We start from the raw sequence: 27,657 nt of genomic DNA, 5'->3' as shown, positions 1-27,657 counted from the left end.
AGCAGACAAGCTGAACGATTTTCAAAAGCCAAAGAAGCAGTTTATGACATTAAAGCAGTGAGTAAACCTAATATCTGAGCTGCGTAATTTAGACCAAATATCTTTATTTTACCAATAATCTTTAAAACTGTTTTTATTTTCCAAAGATTACTAAAGTCACATAAACTGAAAGGCATTATACTTTTTACTTTTCTGACAATATTTAAGCACCTATTATTTTTAAGCCAATTAATCAGAGCTTTTTTATATATAAACATCACACACACAGCACATACATATAAATACACAGACAGACAGAAGCTCCAGTAGTTGTAAGATTTTTAATTTGCCAGTTTCTTAATTGGATTACTGGCTTTAGGGTGGTGCCCTTGGAGGAACAGAACCAGGAAATCATGCAGTTTCTATAACCTAATAAGCGGGCACAGCTGGAAGGCAAAAACAGATCTCCAAAATTAAGGGTCCCACTTTTATATCACATCCTGGATCCCCAAAAAGAGGGAAATGCTACGGGAGAAGACAATGCAATGCTTTTATTGTGCATTTTATTACAGAGCAACCCAAAGCCAATCAGCCCATTCTGTGATCAACCCATCCCCCGTGGGAGTCTTATCTCAGTGGGGGTAGGGACATTTCCACACTTTCTAGGTGGCCAAGAGCATGCTTCTCTAATTTAAAGGTGCAAAGAGTTGAGTATTCCCCCCTAACTGCCATTAGCTATTCCCAAAAGTATATATTATACACCAAAGCTTTCTCATAATGCAAAGTAATTTCTGATACCCCCAAAAGTCAAAAATTGTCAGATAATGCAATGTAAAACAAAACAGAGCCTTAAATTTTGAGAGGGATCTATCTGCTTTTAACCATAGCACTCTAGAAGTCCTTATTACCTGACTTTAGCCAAGCCAAATGGCCAATATTTCTGGCTTTTGAATTTTACCAAAGGTAACCTTCTAGGTGCTGAAAGGAAAATCCAAGACAGTTCATGGAGGGGAAGAGATTCAACAAATGGTAAAAGTCATGCAGATATCACCAAAAAAGACTCATTCCCTAAGCCAAGACTGAACCTGGGCTACCACTGTGGAAAGGCAAAGGCTTAGCTACTAAATTACAACATTGGGCAGTTTCCATTGCTCTTCCCAGAAGGAGCCTAGAGTAGAGCAGTTAATTTTGAGCTCACAAAAGCTTTTTCTTTTCTTTTCTTTTCTTTTTTTTTTTTTTTTTTTGAGATGGAGTCTCGCTCTGTCACCCAGGCAGGGGTGCAGTGGAGCGATCTTGGCTCACTGCTGCAACCTCCGCCTCCTGGGTTCAAGTGATTCTCTCCTGCCTCAGCCACTAGAGTAGCTGGGATTACAGGCATGAGCCACCATGCCCAACTAATTTTTGTATTTTTAGTAGAGATGGGGTTTCACCATATTAGCCAGGCTGGTCTTGAATTCCTGACCTCAAGTGATGTGCCCGCCTCAGCCTCCCAAAGTGCTGGGATTACGGGTGTGAGTCACCATACCTGGCCTCTTTCTTTTTAATAGAGACAAGATCTTGCTCTGTTGCACAGGCTGGAGTACAGTGATGTGGTCACGAAGGCTTTTACTGTTCAATAATTTTCAGAGCTAACTATGACATGAACCCCCCAATTCCTGTTCCCTCCATGGCAGAGACCAAGAGAAAGTATTGCCACATGGTTACAAGGTCAAATTCCCAAGGACATAAAACAAGATGGAAACCTCATCCAGTTTTTTGTTTGTTTCAGGTACCCGCAACAAAGTTTGTTACTGACCAGCTTGCTGGGCCATCTTGAATAGTGAGCTTATGGGGTCCTAAGCCCATGTTCTATCCTAACGTACTCCTCTTTATGACAAAACCATACAGAAGACACACAAAGCACACCACATTTGCTACAGCTTAGGTCTAGCCTCAGAAGCCTTTTTCACATTAATTAGAATTTTACAGAAGAGATAAACAGTGATTTTTACCATTCATCCAACCATTTTGCACAGAAAGAGAGAGGTGAGAAGTCTGACTGGTAAGAAATTCTTACCCTTTTGCTAGCATGCCAGGCTTCTGGATTCCCTTTCCCTGAGCAGCCCTACTGAGCCTGTTCACCACACTATAGCCGTGGAGGTCAAGCTGCAAGACAAAAGAAAATCTTTGTTGTTTGTTTGTTTCACGGAACCACAGGCAACAGTCTCTCAGTTTTGTAAGATGCTGTCCAAGGGGGTGCATGGGGTAAGCAAATTCCCATTTTCCATTCCAGCCAGAGCAAAATATGTGTGACAAAACATGGACATTAGCCACTCTGCTTAGTGCCCAATATCAAACTGGTCAGACTCAAACTTGCCCCCAGATGGGTCCTGTCATCTTTAATCCATTCAAAGTGGATAAAAGAGTTTCAACATGTGGACTCTGGGCAAGACGGTTGCCCTGGGTAACAGAAAAGATAAGAAAAGGAAAAGAGAGAAAGGGAAAAAGGCATTGCCTGTGGCAAGGTGGGGAAGGTAAGAAACTCAGGGTGGCCAGAGAAAGACCCACTCATTGCAGTGATACTGAATCAAAACTCCAGGCAGCTGTTTGTCACTTGTCAGTCATGCAGGGATCTTTTCCACCAGTCCTACCAGTTCTTAAGCTTCCCCCTTTAGGGAAAAAAAAGGTTCCTTATGTCCCATGATCCTGTACATGCCTAATCCTATCAAGATGGCAAGGCAGATTAATTCAAACAGAATAGTGGTTAACATCCCATAGTGCCAAATCCATTTTTAACCAAAAGGGACTTTACCTAGGGGCAGTCCAGTAACCCAATCCCATCCTTTACCCAGGTAAAATGTACCATATTACTTACCCAAAGTCAGCCAATTGCTGCTGCAGTCTACTTCCTTTAGATGTAACTAAGCTAAAAGGTTAGCAGATTTAATTTTTGTAATCAATTTGTCGCTTAAGCTTTTTACTTGCCTTTCGTAAAGTCTTTAAATAAAAATACTGAAATACTTTTAGAAGCTTCTGCATATCAATAGGCACCCCTAGATGAAACTAATCTGGGAGCCCTCGTTTTCAAATGTACTTCAGTGTGTTGTTGTTCATTTGGAACATTCCACTATAAGTTATCCTTAGTAAGATTTTACCATTTCTGTAAGACTTCACTGCTTCTGGGGCCTAACACTTACACATGTATAAGCCAGAAGGAACTCAGCTCTTCAGAAATTAAGAATCCCATTTTTACTTAAGATACTGGCTTTGCTCTCAAGTTCCCTTGATTAACTTAGCCAATGATTTTTTTTTCCTACCTAAGCACGCAAGAAAAATGAAACAAAGGAGTAGAACACAAAATCCCTGTGAATTTCCAAAAGCTAAATTTTATATCCCCTGCAATATTACCATTTACTACCAGCTTCTTTCTGACCCAGTCAGATGTAAGCAGCCTCTAACTGAATCCAAGCCAGTTAATTGCCAGATTAAGTCCAATCCTGGATCCAGTTTAGTTTCTACTGTGACTTCCAAACCCAGTTTGGATCAGAAATTTGCTCAAAGAAACTTGGAGAGCTCAAAACACAAACCTGTGGAGCTCCAAAATCTGAGAGAGAACTTACCATGATCCCCAGCTGCTCCAAGAGATCACTGAACACAAAAGGGTCCTGCAGGTACCTCACTTGGTCACTCAGCACTCCTAGAGGTCATTAGAAGCTCTACTTCAGATCCCACTTCTGACACCATCTGAAAAAAAAAAAAAAAAACAACAAAAAAAACTTCAGCCAAATTAAATTTAAAGGAGTTTAATTGAGCAATGAACAATTCACAAATCAAGCAGCTTTCCCAGCCAGCGTAGGCTTGGAGACTCCAGTGCAGTCACATGGTGGAAGATTTATGGACAGAAAAAGGAAAGTGACATACAGGAAATGGAAGTGAGGTACAGAAACAACTGGATTGGTTACAGCTCCTCGTTTGCTTATTTGAACATGGTTTGAACAGTTGGCTACATTTGATTGGCCAAAACTCAGTGATTGGCACAAGTGTAGGCTAGTCTGTTTATACTTCTGCTTGTTATAGTTCACTATGTACAGAGAAACTCTTAGCCCAAAATTAAAGTATGTAAGGAGGCAGCTTTAGGCTAAACTTGACCTAACAATGGTCTTTTCTTTCCATGTTTACATTCCATTAAGGACCTCTGGTGAGGCAGGTCTGGTGATAATGAATTCCCTTAACATTTGCTTATCTAAAAAGAATTTTAGACATGAAACAAGAAGTATTTCAAAAAGTATACACCAAGCTTCTCTACAAAGAAAGCTATTGAAAGTTGTGCATCAACAAAATGAGAGAGTAAATCAATAAAGAGGAAGATTGGGCCCAGGTAAGAGCATATTCAATATGGGAGAAAGGATAAGAGAATCTCCTGAATGAAGGCAAAAGGAAGTCCCAGGACAGCAGTTGTGCAGGATGCCTGAAAGAAAGCTGTCCAGGTTGAAGCAAGCAAATTGAGCCCAAAAGAGGAAAAATAAGGATCTAACCATTCGCCTGATAATTGTATTGAAGTTGTTGGGAATAAGAGGAGAATTAGAATCAGTTTCATATGAACTGAGCAAACGAAAAATTTGAGACAATTTTTAACAGCAAGAAAACAAACGTTTTAGAAGACAAAATCTGCAGACATGGGTTTTAATATGTGACTCAGAGTGAGTTATATTTCATGAAATATTATGCTATTTTATAATCATAAAATGTAAACTTAAAAATATTATTAATAAAAAAACTTGAAATATAATTACATTGGAAAGGAAGGGCAGCAAATAGGGTGAGGGACAGGGGAGAGAGAAAGACCAAATTCTCATGTACTATAGAAAGAAGTGGATAAAATACCTCTAAAAATGATGATCCAAGCAATAGTACAAGAATATCATTTATAATAAAGTTTCAATTATTTTGATATAAACAAAATATAAAGAAAATTGATATAAATATATATCAAAATACAAAAAAAGCAAAATTGATATAAATATATATCAAAAGTAGAAGCAAAATTGATATAAACAAAATAATTGAAACTATTTTTCTATTAGAAGTGAGGCTGGTGGAGAAAGATACCAGTGTTCTTAATTATAAGCCTTTAATGACATTTGTCTTTAACAATATGTGTATATTACTTTGACTTAAAAGATCTTTAAAAACAAATAAAACAGGGTTACATAGATCTGTTTCTCTCGTAGGATGTTCCTAATGTGCAATTAAATGAAAAAGCCATAATGCATTAATGTTTGCAGTAAATTCAAAAAGAAACAAATACACTTTACATGTGTGTAGGAGTATGACTATAGATAACACTGAAGAATTCATAAATGTTGATCCTGATTTATATGGGGGGAGTAGAATTGGAGTGGGGGGAGAAGGAAGATGGTTAATTTCCACCCAAATCTTTAACCATTGACTTTTATCATTGTTAAAGTTTAAAACTCAATCTGCCTCCTGGGCCAAAATTATTTTTCTTTTGCCGTAAAGGACATTAGTGGGACAACTGATGACATTGAATAAGCTCTGTATGTCAGATAATATTACTACATCAAGCTTAATTTCCTGATTTTGATCATTATACTATTGTTATTTAAGAGAATGCCTTTATTTTAGGAAATATGCACTGAAATGTTTAGTGATAAAAGGAGCTTTATGTCTGCAACTTACTCTTAATCAGTTCAGAAAAAAATCACACACACACACACAGAGAGAGAGAGAGACAGAGACAGAGAGAGACAGAGAGAAATAAAGCAAATATGGAAAAATATTGTAACATTGGTATCCCTCCTGAATGGAGGGTTTAAGGGAATTCTTTGCACTATATTTCCAACCTTTTTGTGCATCTAAAGTTATTATGAAATAAAAAGTAATAATAATAATAATCGTGTACAAAGATGCTCTCAAGTTACTCCCAGGAATATATCCTTCAGATTGGGACAAAAATACTGCCTTTTTATCATAGTGTTATTAGCAAGTTCCCACCATCAGATATTCATTAAAGAAATCATTTTGGAGCCAAGAGATATTCCATCTGAGTTCTTCCTAAGACAGAAGAAAGTTAAAATGACAAACATGACTCACCACCCTGAGGTGGTTTTAAGAAAATGGACCGTAATCGTTTTAGAAAGAATTATTTGAAAAGGGAAGTATTTTTTGCTCTGCCTCTCATATTGCACCTATATCAGACAAGTTGATCTTATTAAAGATAATTGAAATGGGATTTTAAGGCATATTTTTAAAGTGCTTCAAGAACCATAAATAAATTGAAATGAAGCCAGTTCCCTCAGATACAACATGCTTGAAGTAATTGTTTTGTTAAGTTTTATCGAAGGCATTTCTGAACTAGGTCAAAGTTTAGTGCAGGTTAACTTTTTCTAATTTTTTGCTTTTCTTCAAGGACAACCAATGATAACTGTGCTAAATTCAATGGTGGACAAACAGCACTAGAGTAAGCCGTATTTGATCACTCATCAAATCTACCCACTAACAGCAATCTTTATATAAAAACTTTAGACAGTCACCTATACTCATATATTCTCTCTGCTTTGAGTATTGTTGCTTAAAGAAGATAAGTTGTTGCTTACTTATACATGCAATAAATATGACATATATGGGAAGTGTAACTCCTTAGCTGGGTATTTTAGGTAAATTCACTTGTTTCTCTGAATATCTCTTTTCCTCATCATTAAAAAGAAGAGCATTAGGCTAGATGACTTCAAGCTCCTTTTTAATTCTGATAATACCTGTATTAGTAGTCAGAGTTCTTCAGATAAACAGAATCAACAAGATGTATATGTGTATATATGTGTACACATATATGTGTATGGAGAGAAGGGGTATTTTTAAAACTGGATCACACAATTGCAGAGATGCAAGTCCAAAATCTGCAGAGTGGGCCAGTAGGCTGGAGACCCAGAGAAGTACTCAGTCCAAGTCCAAAGACAGTCTGCTGGCAGAACTCTCTCTTCTTCCAGGGAAGTAAATATTTTTCTAATGAGGCCTTCAATTTGATTGGATGAGACCTACCCACATTTTGAGGGCAATCTGCTTCACTCAAAGTCTATTAATTTAAATGTTAATTCCATCCAAAAAAGCACCTTCACAGTAAGTTCCAGAATAATGTTTAACCAAATATCTAGGCACTGTGGCCTAGCTAAGTTAAAACAAAATTAATCATCTCAATATTTTATATTATAGTGATAATTTCTTAAAATCAAAAACAGTGTGAGAGGCATTGTTACACTTTTTCTACAGAAAAGCCTAAGAAACTCCACCACGAGTCCCGGGAAAACTGTTATTTTTAAACAACTGAGGTTCTTCTCTATGAATGTTTAAGCCGTTATGACATGGAGTGAAATCAGATCTTAAACAGCAATTTCAGCTACCAATAGGACATCTTATGCAATGTCAGTATACACTGACTTCAAGGAATGATACTGAATCCTACTATCGACTCTGTCTCAGACATACAAATGATGGTTCTGGCCTGAGCCTCAGAATGCAGATCTGGAAAGGATGCAGAGGCCCATTGTCTGTGTCTTTTCCTTACAAAATTGTATCGACTTCCTTAGTAGGGATTCCAGCTTATCATGTCAGTATTGTGATATCATATTTGGCGTGAGAATAACTCATAGCAGTACTCCCATCACATTTTAAGGAATTATTTATCTCTGCAATAAACTGCATTAACTAGTAATAATGTTATCACTTATTTAAAAATAAACAGATAGTTTTGAGAAGTAAAAGTGTACCAGCAGCATTATATTCATACTACTAAAGTATAAATCTCTTTTATTTGTGTTTCGACTATTTTTCTTCCAAGGATTCTAACATTATGGGATGTGGAACCAACTATAAAAAAAAAGCAACAATCAGGCCTTCACTAGCATTCCCTCATTATCACAAAATAACTTTGAACAAACCCCATTTCAATTACCATGGTGCCCAACTAGAAAATCTAAGTGAAATATAAAGAAGCAATTTGAGAATATAATACACCCTGGTCTGTATATTTCTTAGTTTTTCACTCACACATGAACCTGAGGACTTCAGCCATAAAGGCAAGAAAGAAGTCATGTGGTGGGCTAGTTCCAGAATTCTCAGCAAGATTAACTTGCATGTAGTTAAAATGAGTGACCAGAAGATTTCTTTGCCTGTACATCCTCAGATAGGTTTGAATGAAGACAATGGAGTTTAGGCTTGAGCTGCACCCCAAGGGTTATTAGCGGGAATGACTCTATTTGCTGAACATGGAGTTTCGACAACAATTTGAGGAATGAAAACCATGGTGGGTTTTATGAATAAATGTCCTCCAACCCTCCACAGTAGTCTACAAATCCCCCCTCCCCAGACAGGGTAAAAACAAGGCCCTTTTCTAAGCTTGCAGTCCCTCGTTGAGTGTTATAATAAATCCCTTGGTACCTCCCCGAAGTCCAGCGGTTCTGTAATCTGGTCCTTTCCAGGGACTTTTGCTGGAGGAAGCACAACTTAGATGCTTCAAACTATTTTTTTTTTGCTAGGCCTCAGTCCTCCACAAGCCAGACCTGATGACAAATTGTCAAGTTCACCAAGATGACATCTATGTTCTCACACATTAAGAAAGGCTGTTTGCCTTCAGTTTCAAGGGCAAAAGAAGTCATTGTGGTAAATAATAAAAGGGGATTATTTTAAAAGCATAAACAAGTTCTTCAATTTGACAAAAATATACAATGATCCAGTCCAATTATAAGCAAACTCGGAGGAGAATGGGAAGAAAGTTGATGCCACCCCATTCTTTTCATGGGGTGTTAATTGGAAGAAGACAGAGAAAGTCATTACCTCCATGCTCATGGAATGAAAAGGAGAGTGTCAAATGAATGGCTGGTCAAAGGCCCAGGTAAAGAAAGCCCCTTGTAGCTGACCTTAAACCAAGCAGGAGTGCACTGAGGTGGCCTGTGCTTGCAAAGCCCAAGGATAGCTCCAATTTCAAAAAAACACTAGAAATATCTGGGCCATCCACTGGTGTCCCAGCTTCCCATTTGAGTCCCTCGATATGGAACAGTCAATGAAACAGGAGGTTAAAATGTCTCTCAATTGATAAAGCAGAGACTCTTCCTTAACCGTTTCACAGGCACATTATGAAAGAACATAAAGTTACACATGTTTTCACACATGGAGTGGGTTGATCATTGCAAAGAAGCTTTGTGCATACATGTGTTATGATAAAGACACAGGAGATGTTGCCTTATTTCTGGACTATTTTAGTCTTTTTTTTTTAAGTGCTTCTCGCATATGTCCATTGCAGCACTATTCACAATAGCAAAGACATGGAATCAACATAAGTGCACATCCTTGATAGACTGGATAAAGAAAATGTGGTACATATACACCATGGAATACTATGCAGCCATAAAAAGGAACAAGACCATGTCCTTTGCAGGGGTGGAACTGGAGGCCATTATCTTTAGCAAGCTAGTGTAGGCACAGAAAATCAAATGCCACATGTTCTCACTTATAAGTGGGAGCTAAATGATGAGAACACATGGAGGGAAACAACACACACTGGGGTCTGTTGGAGGACGGGGAGTGGGAGGAGGGAGAGGATCAGGAAGAATAGCTAATGGATGCTGGGCTTAACACCAATCACTTAACAAGTGATTGGATGATCTGTGCAGCAAACCACCATGGCACATGTTTACCTATGCAACAAACCTGCCCATCCTGCAGATGTACCCTGAACTTAAAACAAAAGTTGGAAATTTAAAAATAAATAAATAAATAAATACTAATGAGTTTTTTTTTTTTTTAAGTCCTTCCTTGGGAACAGAAAACCCTTTGGCTTCAGGACATCACTCCTTACCCACTTTGTTGTGGTTGATACAGGGAACTAGTATCTAGTAAATTATACAAGGGACTAGTAAATTATTATTTAGAAATTAATTTCAGGTAAGCAGGTGTTGGTCTTCAAAGAGATGTATTAATTCCACTTGGGCCACTAAGAACTATTCAGATGGAAATTACTTTGCACAACCAACCTGGTTCATCGTAAACAAAACTAGCCATAAAAATCTCAGTTCCTTTAAAACAAAATGGTCAAATAATATTTGCTTGGTGTCAGAGGCAACAAGTTGTCATATATTTTATTTAATTCCTGCCTCCATGAAAAATAAAAGCAATAAACATAAGAATCAAGTGTTTGAAAAATTACTGATTGTAGGTAATGCAGTGTCACAACACTGTTCCTCAAGGTACACAAATTTTTCTCCGTGATTTTTTAAAATAATGGCTGTAATTATTATTAATTATAAGGTACCTGACAAGGTGCTCAGCAGTATTCTAAATATGTAATTTCCCTGATGGGTTTACAATCTATAAAAATATGTTAATCTCACTTTCCCAACACTGACTTCATCAACCCCTCCCCTCTTTACCTTCATTCTTGTCCCTTTATTTTCATGTATATATTTCTATTCCAAAAATAACTCTATCCAGCCTCCTACACAGGGGTCACATCTGTCTTGTTCCCTACTCTCTCAAACAGCTTTGCTTGCTCCTCTTCCTTTGACATTTCCCCTCCTTTTTCTCCTCCATTTTCCATCTTCTACCCCCTTTCTCCTCGTGTCTCCCCTCTCTGCAGACAAAGTTCCTATGTTCCATATCTATCTTTGCTTAATTATCTAATATTTTTATACAAACACTTGAAGAAATTCCCAGAACCCTCACTAAGAAAAAAAAAATGTAAGAAAGAAAGAACTTCAAAATGAAAAGATGGCACTAGGGCAAAAGAAGGCTGACTGACTGCTTGTTATGGAGAATAACTGCAAATAGGACTTTGAGCCTATGCAATCAAATCATCCTCTGCTGAGCTCTGCCAGCTAGTCTGAGGGACTGGAAAGTTTCAGGAAAAGTCCTGTGTGCAGTCAGAAATATTTTAAAACTTGGAAACTCAAAGGACAGAAATGGTATCCCAGAATAACAAAGGCCGACCCAGCTACATAAATAAATAAGTAAATAAGCATGGTGAGAGGGAAAATATGGTTTCATTAGAAAAGTCTTTCTGAGTAATATAAAACTAAAGAAATACTACAAGAAATCAGCCAAAAGAAAATTAGGAGCCACAAAACTGGAGATAAAGTAGAATTAGAGGTAAAAGAAGCAAAGGCAGGATACAATCTAGAAGGTCAATTGATAAAATGTATAGCAAGCACTGAACCAACACCAATCAATACAGCTCAGTATGAACCGAATCACAGCCTAATAACCACATCACTTCCATTTTATGGTACTATCTATCACAGGAACAGCAGGAAGCAGCTGCAATTCAACTTACTGCACACTCGAGTGGCCTGGCTTCCAAGCATCGTTTTAACGAAATAGTGTGGCGGTAGTTGCTATGATAAAGGGGTGAGGCAGCAGACAGACAGCTTGCAGAACAGCCTGTGAGCTCCAGTAAATACAAATCTGGGTGATACTAAAGAAGAGAGTTAGGGTGGGAGAGAGGAACCAGAGAGAGTCGGGGACACACAGAGGGAAGTTCTTGAAGCATGCTTGCTCAGGCTCCACATCAAATTGGAAAGTCCTATTGGATACTGTTCCAATGCATTAGGGAGAAAGCAATCAATAGCAATCAGAAGCAGGAGGTGAAGGAGAGAGAAGGTCTGGAGGGAACCTGAATCATTAATCGAATTACAAAAAAGCAGAGGCTTGCAAGCTAGTCAAGTGTCTAAAGTCAAAATGAATGAGCAACAGCCTCCACCAGAAAAACTCAGTTTTTATTCAAACAATGTTTTTCTTCCATCTGCACATCACTGTGGCAGTTTTGCTTTTCTCCTGGAAAGGAAAATATAAATTTCTGAGAGAAAAAAATACATATTAGATATGTCCTCTAAGAAGAACTCAGAGTTCATGCTGTACACCTGAATATAAAGGCTGCTTGCTGGCTTCGGGGCTGTCTGCACCCACATTCTCCCTTCTCCCTTAGCTTAGAAGAGCCTACAGTCTCCACCTGGGGCAAGGGAGGCAAAGATAGCAACCAAACGTCCAAAAATTGAGTCATGGACATTCTGCAAATGTGTTTGATAAGAAGGCATTTTGTTCATAAGAACTCAGAGTGTGGCCTTTTTTTCTTCACTTGCTATTCTCCATCATCAATTGTTTCCCATGTGCTGTATTTTGACTTCCTTTCTTAATAGAGATATCAAGTCTGTTGTAAGCTCAAAGTAGAGATGCCCAACACAAATACTTCAGAGAATTAAATCCTTTGCAGTGTGAAAATGCAGACTCCTTAACAATGATAAAGGGCACAGATTGAAGCCCTGGCCCAACACTTACTCCGATTACTCTAGGGAATGACCTAAGCATTTAAGTTGGTTAATCGAATGACACCTACCTTGTAAAGTTTATATATAATAGACTATATTTATAACAAAATGACAATTTTCAATGGTACATACTTTAAGACCTTTTCGCCATTTATCAGACATATTAAACAATACATTAAGCAAGAAACGGCTCAGATGAAAAGGAATACAATAATCTACATGAGAACTTAGTCAAGGTATTTTATGGAACCACACATCTTGAGTATTGGTATGAAGACATTCATCTATGTAAATTTTGGTATCATCAACTTTTGGTAAAGCTATTTGCAAAATATTTTCCCTTAACTTGAAAACATTATTTCCTGAGAAATTTATATCTTTCTTAAAAAGTATTTGGCAGCCTAGGTAAGAAGATAAAATTCTTCTCTCCTCTCATTGTAATAAGTGTGGACATTAGCGGAAATAAGAGCAAAACCATAGACTTTGCAAAACTTAACATTTCTGGAGCCAAAACCATACAAACTTCAAAGGCTTTCAGTTTTGCCCCAACTTTTGAAACCAGAATTTAAATCCAAATGTCTGAAACTACATACTTTTGGCCTTTAAGATCCACAGCAAATAGATATTTTTCCTACAAATCAACTTGTAAACGTGTCATTTATCTTCTCAGATCATTTTTTTGTGTTCAAGTTTTTTCAAATGACATCAAATAAATTATTCTCAAAATGAGACTTAAAATATACAATTAACTTACCTAACATTTCATCTAATAACAGAAGTCTGCAATCCCATAATAATCACTCTAAAATCCTCAAGGCTGTGGCCTCTTCATGTGAACGTATGTTTTTATTTTAATCTAGCTTGCATGCTATCAGATATGAATAGAGTTCATTGTTATAAGTTGTACACTCTATGGAAAGAAGATACATGCATGTATAAAAAGCCATGAATTTGATATTGGAAACATGGGGAGGGGGATTGGAATGAGGGGGGAAACTAGAGAAACAAGAGCGAAAATCTCTGTGGGTGTACAAGGCATCTGGAAAAAGATGAATCAAGGTTGATGCATTTTAATGCAGATTATGCCTTTAAACTCTGAAAGGTAGAACAAACAGAAGTAGGAAAAAATAGGAATTCAAAAGAAGTAAGGAAATTGAAATGAATAAATCAGTTATTTGAATAGATTAATGTGGGCCGGGCACAGTGGCTCACGCCTGTAATCCCAGCAGCTTGGGAGACTGAAGCAAGAGGATACTTTGATGCCAAGTGTTTGAGACCAGCCCCGACAAAATAGCGAGATCCCATCTCTACAAAAATAAAATTTAAAAATTAGCATGGTGGTGTGTGCCTGTAGTCCCAGCTACTCTGGAGGCTGAGGCTGCAGTGAGCCATGGTCACACCAATGCACACCAGCCTGGGCCACAGAGAGAGACCTTGTCTCAAAAATAATAATAATTTAATAATTAATTAGCTAATTAATTAATGTGTCCAGATTTTTTTTAAAAAGAGGAAAGGACAAATCTATGTAGTTGTGATCTCAAGAAAGAGTATAAGAAAGAAGACTGAAGAAGGACAAATGTTGTTCTCTAAAGTAAATTTTAAGTTTGGTTCTGGAAAACACAGACTTGTTTCCTTGATTTTATTGCATTACAAAATTGTCATTAAAATCTAACAGGATGCATTTAGTTCCAGCAAATCAACTGCACAAGTACAAGTTAGGGGGACCTGACTTGGACAACAGTTGCCCAAAGTGGATTCCTGATAAAAAATAATACAGAAGTTTAGAAACCACCTGTTCTTTGAGCACTGGATGTGGTGGTGATATGGCCCTGGCCGCTGAAGTTCTCTGATGCTTAGGTTCCCTGTCAATAAGATGCATACACTAACATCTTCACTGCTTGCATCAGAATTATTTTTGATGCCAAATGAGACATGTGAAAATACTTTGTAAACTGTAAAGCATCAAGGAAAAGTCAGGAGATAGTATTATCAATTGAAACAAGACCTTTAAGGTTTCAGTAAACTACCCAATAGGAGGGAATCAATACCTGATGTCACTAGTGCAAAAGCCATGCCGCCTGAGTGAATACCAATGAGAAGTGATTATTTTTTCATCCTCACTGGTTAGGCAACACCTGCAGAGGACCTTAGAGGACATGATTTTTATATTCGTGTGTCTGGAAAACTGGCAATGAAGAAGCATCATGCTATGGACTAAATGATTGTGTCTTCCCAAAGTGCTTATATCAAAATCCTAATAGCCAAGGTGATGTTATTAGGAGGTGATGACTTTAGGAGGTGACTAGGTTATAGAGATGGAGTCTTCATGAATAGGATTAGTGCTTTTATAAGAGAGGCCTGGGAGCACGCCTTTTTTCTATCCTGCCATGTGAGGATGCAACAAGATGGTCCTTTATGAACCAGAAAGTGGGCCCTCACTAGACACTGAATCTGCCAGTGTCTTAATCTTGGATTTCCCAGCCACCAGAACTGGGAGAAATAAATGTCTGCTGGTTATAAGCCACCCAGTCTATGGGAGTTTATTACAGCAGCCCAAATTAATTAGGACAGATCATTTGCTTCTTTCCATGCAGAACAAAGAACCAAGACAACCAGACAGGTGGTTGTCTCCCTCCCTACATGGAGGGAAATTTCAACTGGTTAGGAAACTGACTATAAACATCTCTGGTGGTTTTTCAAATACAATATATTATAGGTTTAAGTACAGAAAAGGAAAGAAGAGAGTTGGTAATCTTGGGAGGAAGCCCTTGATATCAATTCTCTGTTTAAAGGCCCATATTAGAGATGCAGAGAGTACACCATGCACAGCCCTACACAGCATAATATCCTTCTCCCTATTTGAGTAAGGCAGTTTTTCCTGTACATGAATCTGTAGAGAGGGTCAAGAGTTACAAATGTCACCCTTTAAATGGCCATCCAACAGCCTGTGAAGCATACTTGCTTTCCCTTCCTAATCTTCAAGAAATAATTTTCCAGAGTGGGCAATTTCCACTTTTCAACAACTTTTTTCTCTGGTTCTAGGAAAATTGCCACCAACTACAAATGGCCCCTCACACTTAGGGTGTGAAATGAGGTAAATAAGTGGACATCCCTCATCTATACACAACCACCTCAGCTTGGAAAATAGAGCAACGAGCTTATCACAGCCAAGAATCCACATATATTAAAATATCAGTGATTTTTATAGTCAAATTTCTAGTTGTTTTGAATAGAATATTTTAAAGTGAGAAAAGAAAGGTACACAGATAATGGGCCAAAACCACAACTATGATAACTGATGGCTAAAGAGAAAAGAGACCATGAGAAGAGTCTGTCAGAAATAGAAAACAGTCCTTGCACAGACTTTCTCAGTTCTGTACTAATCAAAATTGAAATGGTTGGAAAGCAGTGGATCCCATCCATCCTGAAGCTTGTGTGCAGTATGTTGACGTGTCTGGCAGCCAAAATGTGGCCAAGAAGGATGCCAAAAGGGCATTCTTCCCTGTATTTTCTTCTTGAGAGGACCTGCCAGAGTTGCTCCAACTGCAGCCTCCCTGTCTTGCCAGGGGTTGTTGAGAAATCCTTACAAACTCACATTGTGCCGTAGTGTGGAGATCGCTGGGTTCACATATGAAGTTAGTCTTTTATCTATGCACCTGACATCAAAGCACTTAAACATACAAAGCAAATATTAATAGACCTAAAGGAAGATAACAGACTCTAATCCAACAGTATTAGGAAACTATAACACCTCACTTTCAGCAATAACATATCATCCAACACAAAAACAAACAGAAACAATGGAATTGAAACTGCACCCTAGAGCAAATCAGCCTAGCAGACCTCTACAGAACATTTCACCAAACAACTGCAGGAGACACAGCACAAGGAACATTCTTTTCAATCACACATGGAACATTCTCCAGTCTACACCACATGGTAGATCAAAAAACAAGTCTCAATACATTTTCAAAAATTGAAATCATATCAAGTATCTTCTGACCACAATGCAATAGAACTAGAAATCAATAACAAGAAGAACTTAGGAAACTATACAAATACATGGAAATTAAATCACGTGCTCCTGAATGACCAATGGATCAATGAAGAAATTAAGCAACACAACTTAAAATTTCTTGAGATAAATGATAATGGAAACAACATACCAAAACTTATGAGATACAGCAAAAGCAGTATGAATATGGAAGTTTATAGCAATTAATGCCTACAAAAAAATAGATCTCAAATAAACAACTTAACATTACAACCCAAGGAACTAGAAAAACAAGAACAAACCAAACCCAAAACAAGTAGAAGGAAAGAAGTAATACAGCTCAGAGCAGAAATAAATGAAATAGAGACTAAAAAATACAAAAACAATCAACAGAATAAAGAGCTGATTTTTTGAAAAGATAAACAAAATTTAAAAACCTTTAAGCAGACTAAGAAAAAAATACACAAATAAATAAAATAAGAGACAAAAAAAGAAATAATTAAAACTGACATCACAGAAATACAAAAGATAATTAAAGACTATTATGAACAACTAGATGCAAACTAATTGGAAAACTTAGAAGAAACTGATAAATTCCCAGACACATACAACCTAACAAGATTGAACCACAAAGAAAGAGAAAATCCGAACAGAGCAATAACGAGTATCAAAACTGAATCAGTAATAAAAAGTCTCCTATCAAAAAAAAGCCCAGATCCTGATGGCTTCATTATTGCATTCTACCAGACTTTTAAAGAGGAACTAATACCAATTCTGCTCAAATTACTCCAAAAATTTGAAGGGGAAAGTATTCTTCCAAACTCATCTGAAGAAGTTAGCATTACTATAATACCAAAACCCGACAAGGACATGACAAAAAAGAAAACTACAGGCCAATATCTCTAATGAACATAAAGTCAAAAATCCTCAACAAAATACTAACAAATCAAATATAACAGCACATCGAAAAGATTATTCACCATGATCAAGTGGGATTCATCCCTGGGATGCAAGGATGGTTTAACATATACAAATCAATAAACATAGTACATCACATTAAAAGAACGAAGGACAAAACCATATTATCATCTCAATAGATGCAGGAAAAACATGATAAAATTCAACACCCCTTCATGACAAAAACTCTCAACAAATTAGGTATAGAAGGAACATAATAAAGGTTATATATAACAAACCCAAATCTAACATCATGCTGAACGGGGAAAAGCTGGAAGCTTTCTGGCTAAGATCTGGAAAAAGATAAAGATGCTCACTTTCACCACTTATATGCAACATAGTGCTGGAAGTCGAAGCAACCAGGCAAGAGAAATAAATGTATCCAAATTGGAAAAGAGGTTGCCTCTGTTTGTAGATGACATAACCTTATGTAAAGAAAACCTCAAAGACTCTGACAAAAAAAACTGTTAGAACTAATAAACAAATTCAGCAAAGATGCATGATACAAAATCAACATACAAAAATCAGTAGTATTTCTATATGCCAATAGCAAATTTATCCGAAAAAGCAATCTTTTTTACAAAAACCACAAAAATATCTCAAAGTAAATTTAATCAAGGAAGCTAAAGATCTCTACAATTAAGACTAAAATGTTGATGAAAGAAATAGAACACACACACAAAAATAGAAAAGCATCCCTTGCTCATGGATTGAAAGAATTAATGTTGTTAAAATGTCCATACTACCCAAAATGACGTACAGATTCAATTCCTATCAAAAGACCAATGACATTTTTCACAGAAATAGAAAAAAAAATCCACAAATTTATATGGAATCCCAAAAGGCTCCAAATAGCCAAAGCAAATTTTGACCAAAAAGAACAAAACTGGAAGCATCACACTATCTGACTTCAAAACATACTACAAAGCTATATAGTAACCAAAACAGCACGGTACTGGCATAAAAGCAGACACACAGACCAATGGAACAGAACAGAGCGCCCAGAAATAAATCTTCACATCTACAGCCAACTGATTTTTTACAAAGGTGCCAAGTATACACAATGAGGAAAGAATGGCCTCCAATAAATGGTGCTGAGAAAACTGGATATTACTTGCAGAAGAGTGAAACTAGGCCCTTACTTATGACAACAAACAACAAAACTCATAATAAGATTGAAAACCTAAATGTAAAAGCTGAAACTATTAGAAGAAAATACTAGGGGAAAACTCCATGACATTGGTATAGGCAATGTTTTTTTTTTATAAAACCTCAAAAGTACAGGCAACAAAAGCAAATGTAGACAAGTAGGATTACATCAAATTAAAATGCTTCTGTATGGCAAAGGAAACCATCAACAGAGCAAAAATAACCTACAGAATGGGCGATTATATTTGCAAACTATACATCTAACTAAGTGCTAATATCCAAAACATACAAGGAATTCAAACAGCTGAACAACAAAAATTTAACTAACTCAATTTTAAAATGGGCAAAAAACCTGAATAGACATTTCTCAAAAGAAGACATACAAATGGCCAACAGTTGTTTTATGAAAAAGTGCCCAACATTACTAATCAGGGAGATGCAAATCAAAACCACAATGAGATATCACCTCACTCCAGTTAGAATGGCCACAATCAAAAAAATCAAAAGATAACAAGCATTGATGAGGGTGTAGATAGAAGTCTACACTTATGGACTTATGGTAGAAACGTAAACTAGTACACCCATTATGGAAAACAGTATGAAGATTCCTCAAAACACTCAAAATAGAACTAACATAGGATCCAGCTATCCCACTACTGGGTACACATCCAAAGGAAATGAAATCAGTTTGTTGAAGAGATATCTGCATCTCATGTTTACTGCAGCAGTATTCACAATAGTCAAGATACCGAATCAACCCAAATGTTCATTAACAGAGAATGGATAAAGAAAGTGTGGTACATATACAGTACATACACATAATGGAATACTATTCGGCCATAAAAATGAATGAAATTCTGTTATTTGCAGCAATATGGATGAACCTCCAGGACATTATTTTAAGTGAAATAAACCAGACAGAGAAAGACAAACACTGCATGATCTCCTTTATATGTGGAATCTAATAAGTTGTTCTTATAGAAGTAGAGAGTAGAATGGTGGAGGGGAGGATGGAGGGGAGAAAGCAGGAAGGTGAGAAATTAGTCAATAGGTACAAAACTACAGTTAGATAGCAGGAATAAGTTCTGGGGGTCTATTGCACAGTAAGGTGACTAGAGTTAACAATATGTTGTATATTTCGAAATAGCTAGAAATGAGCTTTTTAAATGTTCTCATCACAAAGAAAAGATAAATGGTTAAGATGACAAATATGCTAATTACCCTGATGTGATCATTATACAATTTATACATGTATTAAAATATCACATCACTTTGTATGCCATAAACCTGTACAATTACTTCATGTCAATCATATATTTAAAAAGGAAACTAAACAATAAAAAATAAAAATTCTATAAGTACTTGCAACAAATATTAAACCTATCTATAAGTTTAATATACTCCTTCCATGACATAACTTATGTTCTATGCTGTGAGCTTTTCTTTGTACAGAGTATTATTTTTTTTTTTTTCTTTTATTATTATTATTATTATTATTATTATACTTTAGGTTTTATGGTACATGTGCGCAATGTGCAGGTAAGTTACATATGTATACATGTGCCATGCTGGTGCGCTGCACCCACCAACTCGTCATCTAGCATTAGGTATATCTCCCAATGCTATCCCTCCCCCCTCCCCCCACCCCACAACAGTCCCCAGAGTGTGATGTTCCCCTTCCTGTGTCCATGTGTTCTCATTGTTCAATTCCCACCTATGAGTGAGAATATGCGGTGTTTGGTTTTTTGTTCTTGCGATAGTTTACTGAGAATGATGATTTCCAATTTCATCCATGTCCCTACAAAGGACGTGAACTCATCATTTTTTATGGCTGCATAGTATTCCATGGTGTATATATGCCACATTTTCTTAATCCAGTCTATCATTGTTGGACATTTGGGTTGGTTCCAAGTCTTTGCTATTGTGAATAATGCCGCAATAAACATACGTGTGCATGTGTCTTTATAGCAGCATGATTTATAGTCCTTTGGGTATATACCCAGTAATGGGATGGCTGGGTCGAATGGAATTTCTAGTTCTAGATCCCTGAGGAATCCCGACACTGACTTCCACAAGGGTTGAACAAGTTTACAGTCCCACCAACAGTGTAAAAGTGTTCCTATTTCTCCACATCCTCTCCAGCACCTGTTGTTTCCTGACTTTTTAATGATTGCCATTCTAACTGGTGTGAGATGGTATCTCATTGTGGTTTTGATTTGCATTTCTCTGATGGCCAGTGATGGTGAGCATTTTTTCATGTGTTTTTTGGCTGCATAAATGTCTTCTTTTGAGAAGTGTCTATTCATGTCCTTCGCCCACTTTTTGATGGGGTTGTTTGTTTTTTTCTTGTAAATTTGTTGGAGTTCATTGTAGATTCTGGATATTAGCCCTTTGTCAGATGAGTAGGTTGCGAAAATTTTCTCCCATTTTGTAGGTTGCCTGTTCACTCTGATGGTAGTTTCTTTTGCTGTGCAGAAGCTCTTTAGTTTAATGAGATCCCATTTGTCAATTTTGGCTTTTGTTGCCATTGCTTTTGGTGTTTTAGACATGAAGTCCTTGCCCATGCCTATGTCCTGAATGGTAATGCCTAGGTTTTCTTCTAGGGTTTTTATGGTTTTAGGTCTAACATTTAAGTCTTTAATCCATCTTGAATTGATTTTTGTATAAGGTGTAAGGAAGGGATCCAGTTTCAGCTTTCTACATATGGCTAGCCAGTTTTCCCAGCACCATTTATTAAATAGGGAATCCTTTCCCCATTTCTTGTTTTTGTCAGGTTTGTCAAAGATCAGATACTTGTAGATATGTGGCATTATTTCTGACGGCTCTGTTCTGTTCCATTGATCTATATCTCTGTTTTGGTACCAGTACCACAGCCAATATCATACTGAATGGGCAAAAACTGGAAGCATTCCCTTTGAAAACTGGCACAAGACAGGGATGCCCTCTCTCACCACTTCTGTTCAACATAGTGTTGGAAGTTCTGGCCAGGGCAATTAGGCAGGAGAAGGAAATCAAGGGTATTCAATTAGGAAAAGAGGAAGTCAAATTGTCCCTGTTTGCAGATGACATGATAGTATATCTAGAAAACCCCATTGTCTCAGCCCAAAATCTCCTTAAGCTGATAAGCAACTTCAGCAAAGTCTCAGGATACAAAATCAATGTGCAAAAATCACAAGCATTCTTATACATCAATAACAGACAAACAGAGAGCCAAATCATGAGTGAACTCCCATTCACAATTGCTTCAAAGAGAATAAAATACCTAGGAATCCAACTTACAAGGGATGTGAAAGACCTCTTCAAGGAGAACTACAAACCACTGCTCAAGGAAATAAAAGAGGATACAAACAAATGGAAGAATATTCCATGCTCATGGGTAGGAAGAATCAATATCATGAAAATGGCCATCCTTCCCAAGGTAATTTACAGATTCAATGCCATCCCCATCAAGCTACCAATGACTTTCTTCACAGAATTGGAAAAAACTACTTTAAAGTTCATATGGAACCAAAAAAGAGCCCGCATCGCCAAGTCAATCCTAAGCCAAAAGAACAAAGCTGGAGGCATCACACTACCAGAGTATTATTTTAAAAGCAGATTAGAATAGATAAATCCATAGAGTTTCTAGGCGTTGGGGTATGAAGAGGTAGGAACCAGGAGCAACTCTAAGAAGTATGGAGTTTCCTTTTGGGGTGATGAAAATGTTTGGAACTAGATAGAGATGAATACACTAAATGCTGCTGAATTGTTTACTTTAAAATGGTTAACTTTATGTTGTATGAATTCCACTGAATTCAAACCAAAGTTATATTAGAATGAAATTGATAATTCTGAAAAGGAAAGGCTTATGTTCATTAGAAAAATCAATCTCCAAGTCCATAGGAAAACACATTTTCTTTTCTATACTTCTTATGTGGAAACTCTATCACAGTCATACTCAGAGACATTAAAAAAATCATCTTCCCAAACCAGAGAAGCTTTGGCCTGCAATCAGTTAGTCAACAGTGATTTCTCCTCTGGGGCCTGACACTTGGCATTTAACATCTTCCTTCCTTTTGAAGCTCAGAAAACAATAGAAATACTGTCTTCGATTTTCAGACTTGTCACAACTCTTACAGAAAGATCCCTATGAAGAGGTTTTTGTCCAATGTACCAACTGAAGTATGTCCAATTATTATTGATATTGTATATTTCCCCAGACTGACTTATTATATGATTTATACCTACAAAACTCATTAAACAAAACCTATTTGAAATTCATCTAATCCATCTTGGATAAGTTGACTTCTAAGCACAGACAATTTCCATAGAAAAGGATGTGTTTGGAGGGTGTGTTTGGCACCACTTGGTGTATTAGTCAGGATTCTCTGCAGAAAGAAAACCTATAGGAAATAAATATACATATATATACATATGCATACATTATACATATATATATATATGGAAATGTGTTATGGGAATTGGTTCACATGATTATGGAGGCCAAGAAGTCCCACCATACATCATTGGCGAGCTAGAAAACCAGGAAAGTCCATGCTGTAATTCAGAGTCCAAAGGCCTAACAACAAGGCAAGCCAATATTGTAACTCCCAGTTCAAGGCCAAAAGCCTGGTAGTCCTGGAGTCTGAAAGCCCAAGAACCAGAAGCTTTGATGTCTGAAGGCAAGAGAAAATGGATGTCCTGGCTTACAAAGAGAGAGAATTCATCATTCTGTTGCTTTTTTGCTGTATTTGGACCATCAATGGATTGATTGATGCCCACTCACATTGGTGAGGGCAGATCTATTTAACTCAGTCCACTGATTCAAATGAAAATCTCTTCCAGTAACACTCTCACAATCACACTCAGAAATAATGTCTTATCAGCTATCTGGGCATCCCTCAACCTAGTCAGGTTGATAAATAAATTTAATCATCATAGTATAATGTAAACAAAGATTCATTATAAGGAATTGGCTCATGCAATTATAGAAGCTGAGAAATCTCAAGATCTGTAATGGGCAGATGGGAGATCAGGAGAGCCAATTGTGTCATCCCAGTCAAAAAGTCTACAGACTTGAGACCCAAGAAGAGTCAAAACTGTAGTTCCAGTCTGAAGGCAGAAAAAGATCAATGTTCCAGTTCAAAGTAATTGGGCATCAATTACTTAGATGCCCAATTTGAGATTCTTCCTCAGACTTTTCATTCTATTCAGATCTTCAACTGACTTAGGGAGGGCAATCTTCTTTATTCAGTCTACTGATTCAAATGTTAATCTCATCCAGAAATAGCCTCACAGACACACCCAAAATGATGCTTGACCAAATGTCTGGGCATCCTGTGGGTCAGGCAAGTTGACACACAAAATTTATCATCACACCTCTGGTCACAGAACTTTGTACTGAATGTTGCATGCTCCATAGTTCTCAACTCAGGGTCTTACCAAAAAAAAAAAAAAAAAAAAAAAAAGTAGAAACTCAAATACTTGTTGAATGTAGATTTTTTTCTCCAAATATGTTTATTCTGAAATGTATTCAATAGAAATATCCAAGTGGTTTCCAAGCCAAATGAACATTTAAAATAAATTACATTAACTTTGTTAGCCTTGAGTGAAAGGTATAATTGCTTCCAAAAATGAAAAGAAAGAGCAGGGGGAGGTTTCCTGACAGCATAGGTCACCTTCTTGAAAACTTTTCAGACATAGAGATGCCTAGAGATGGACATATGAAGAATTAAATGAGAAGTGACCCTAGAGTGAACTGAAATAATGAGGGCTAAGAATTTTTGTTGCAAGTGTCTAAATGTAATCCATATAATAAGGAGAAAAATATTCTATACCAACAGAGGAAAGTTACACAAAATCATTCTCTGATTTGAGTAGCATAGATGTTTAAGGCATAGGCTTTGGAGTAAAACGAACAATCTGGCTAAGTAAAACAACCTTATTGTGCCTGGTGATTTCTAGGCAAGTTTGAACCTTTCTTTCAGCTTCTTTAGTTGTAAAATGGGGAAAGTAGTATTTGCCTCATATGGAAGCTGTGCCGAATAATTCAGATATTATTCAACCTGGTAAACATTCAATACGTGTCAGCTATCTTTTAACTATGTGGATATTTTCTAAATGTACATAGCCAAATAATTCTCTTCAAGACTGAGGAGTTCAGCATCTCAGATGGGCCATGAATGTCAGGCAGAAGCCACACACACAACTTCACTGCAAGATCAGATTAAGACCCCAATTTATCTACTCAAGTTTAGAAATGTATTGGGGTAACATAGCCAAAGGGGGAAAAGGCAGACACAGCCCATTTCCCTGGACTCCAGAGTCCTTAGTGGCAAATGACTCACATCAATTCACTGCCTGCTCAGGGAAGGGTTTTGCCAGATTGTGTAAGCCTTTTCCTGCTTTGGACAAAGGAAGAAAACATACATTGACATACACAAACCATCGCTAGGTTATTAATGGAAATAATGAACATACATCTTACTTCTGATCCTCAAGCCCGACTGAGCACCAGAGGCGGAGCAGAGTCCATCCCCAGGAGTCACTGAATTGCTTCTCAGCCTCTCATTCATCACCATCCTGGGAGGCCAACTTGCCCTAGGTCCATAGCCTACTCCACTTAACGCTCTTCTATCTTAGTGTTCCAATAAGAAGTGTGATCAAAGATATATATATCCGTAGTCTACAGAGACCGTCTTCAATGTAAACTTAGTGTTTCTTATGCTCTTAAGACCTTACATTTTAACTTTCATGAAGCAAGCTTCCCACTCTCTGTTTGGCTATATCAGACAACTGGGCCCGGTACAAAGAGGGTAACATCCAGGCAGAGGGTTTGAGAGGCACTGAGAACAGGCTGCTACCCTTCTCCCTCAATATTATCTCTTCCACTCACCTGTATTAACGCCTGAAAGACCCCAGCAGAGGCAATTACTTGGAGAAAGTCAGGATTTTTAATTGTTGTTGTCCAAATTCAGATATTACAGAGACAGAAAGAGATGCTCAAGCCTTGCAAGTCACTTTGCATATCACAATTTGAGAGAAAATGGAGAGTGAGCTTTAAGGGTGGAAGAATGGTGAGGAGCGAAAGAGAGAACAAGCAGCAGGCACCTGACAGGTAAGGCCAGGTCTCAGAAGCACCAAGAGAGACTGAATATCTGTCAAAGCAGTGACAAAAAAGAAACAAAAAAAGATAAATCTGAAACTGGAGTGAGGAGGTCATCAAAAAAGGGACCCAGTGTGCTAATGGGCAGCCTTCCCATTGTTCTTTCCTCACTTAGCAGAGGAGTCAGAACACACCCCATGGCTCAGGAGAGTATACTGCCTTTGTAAAAGCCTTAACTACAAAAATTAAGAGAGTGAAATAATGTCCTATCAGGCTAGCTGATTAACAATGAAAGGTTTACAACATCAGAGGAGGGGTGACCATGGCTTTTAATTGCTCCTTACCTTTTGAATAGTTCTTCAACTCTAACCCTATGCAGAGCATTGGATCACATATGACCCCTCATATACACAGCTTTCCTCCACAGTTCTACTTTCTTGGCTATGCCACTCTACGTGCAACTTGAATAGACTGAGTGATAACACACCCTAAACCCAAATGTTCCTGTGGGCCTGTGCCAACCTGAGAAACCATCATCCTTCTATGGGTTGAAGATAACGCTATATTCTTCTCCACTACTACTACTCCTACTCCTACTACACACACACACACACGCATGCACGCACGCACACTTTTAGTAATGAAATCAAGCTCAAGATCGGAGTTTCTTGCATACTAATAAATTTTGATTCAGGTAGCCCCACATTAAACAGAACATTGTGAGATTTTCAGAGAAAAAACTTTCAGCAATCTGAGTGATTTAGAGCAGTACATCTCAAACACTAATGTGAGCACAAATCACCTAGGGATCTTGTTAAAATTCCATTTCTGATTCAGTAGCTCTGCAGTTCTAACACACGCCCAGGTGATGCTGATGCTGGTGGTCTATAATCACACTTTGAGTAGCAAAGATTTGGAGAACAAACATGTGAAGTTAGATGGTGTCCACTTCCAAGTAGAGTCACAGTAATATTAGTACTGCTTCAAATAAACAGAATCAGAAGCTTCCTTAGCAACCATAAGCATGCACACATTCTTAAGATCATTCAAAAAGTTACCAGTAGAGGAAGAAACCTTCCTTTAATTTCTAATTCTAAAATTAATTTAATTTATGGTACTCTAAATACTGTAATGGTGAAAGCTGCAATTACTTTTGCACCAACCTAATAGTAAAATCCAAAATCTAAATTTGTTCATGGGAAATCCATCAACAGCTTCCTGAAAGTTTCAACACTTGTCATGGTTCAACTTGTCAATGGTAAGGATTTTACTTACCAAAACAAACTTACACTTCCTATTAAAGTTCTCTTTCCGTCAAGATCTTTGGTGGAAAGTTATGGTGATCAGGATACAGAGAAGAGGGGATTTCTTATACAGACTAGATTAGAAGAAGAGAATTGAAAAGGTGCTATCTAATTTCACTCTCTAGTGTAATGAGGAAACTTATCTCATTTTGATTGCTCAGGGTCCCCTGGCTAGCCACTTAGCCAGAAATCTGGAACTAAAATCACAAACTCTAAGCTCCCAATTCACTGCTTTGTCTGTCTTCTACAATATTAAGCAAGACTTTCCATTTACAACCTTTAGTTTTCAATGAGTATTCTCCAATTATAAAACTTAACAGAAAAATGAAATACATGGGTTCTAATAGAGATCTGGCATCTCTAATGGCTTACCAGAAAAGGGCAGACCTGGTGACCTCTTCTAGGAACATTCAGGGTCAGTCATTTCTACTGATACCTAAGGTCACAGAACCAGGAGCAAAAACTAGCTGTTTTGGAAAACTATTTCAGTTATGGGTAACTGGGGTTTATTGTAAGTATTCCAAAGAACTAAGTCAAGATGTCCTTATTGGACAAAGCCAGGCTCTAAGGAGACTAACTGAAGACAGGGTTATTTCAAAAGCAAGGACCATGTCATCCAACAGGAAAAAAACACCGCTAAGGATGCTTACTCCCGCATAGAAACAATTTGCTTGTATGTATGTTACAAACAACAGAAAATGTGGTTGTGTCTTTTTAAGATCAGGTAGGAAACTACATGAGGCCTGGTCCTGTGGGAAAATGTGCTACAAATTGACGCTCACTTGATGCTGAAATTACTGTATTTGAACTTTTAAACAAATCTCCTAATTATTTTGATCTTCTGCACTATGATCAAACATTCTGGCACATATTCTTTTC

The 27,657-nt window shown here is 37.4% G+C and overlaps 1 long non-coding RNA gene across 1 annotated transcript in view; it reads right to left on the bottom strand.

The window, feature by feature from the left end:
- Positions 1 to 1,223: 1,223 nt before the first annotated feature.
- The window catches only part of LOC129038750 (uncharacterized), a 216,375-nt gene continuing 189,941 nt past the window's right edge, over positions 1,224 to 27,657 (bottom strand). Inside the window, exons 7-8 of the long non-coding RNA XR_008503223.2 lie at positions 3,579 to 3,702; positions 1,224 to 2,124 (exon numbers count right to left, since the gene is read on the bottom strand). This is a non-coding gene — a long non-coding RNA (uncharacterized LOC129038750). The remainder of the gene's footprint in view (positions 2,125 to 3,578; positions 3,703 to 27,657) is intronic.

The sequence above is a fragment of the Pongo pygmaeus genome, chromosome 5, assembly GCF_028885625.2.
Source record: "Pongo pygmaeus isolate AG05252 chromosome 5, NHGRI_mPonPyg2-v2.0_pri, whole genome shotgun sequence".
NCBI classification, from domain to species: domain Eukaryota; kingdom Metazoa; phylum Chordata; class Mammalia; order Primates; family Hominidae; genus Pongo; species Pongo pygmaeus.
The sequence above is the reverse complement of the archived record's forward strand: the minus strand, read 5'-3'. Positions and strand labels throughout refer to the sequence as shown.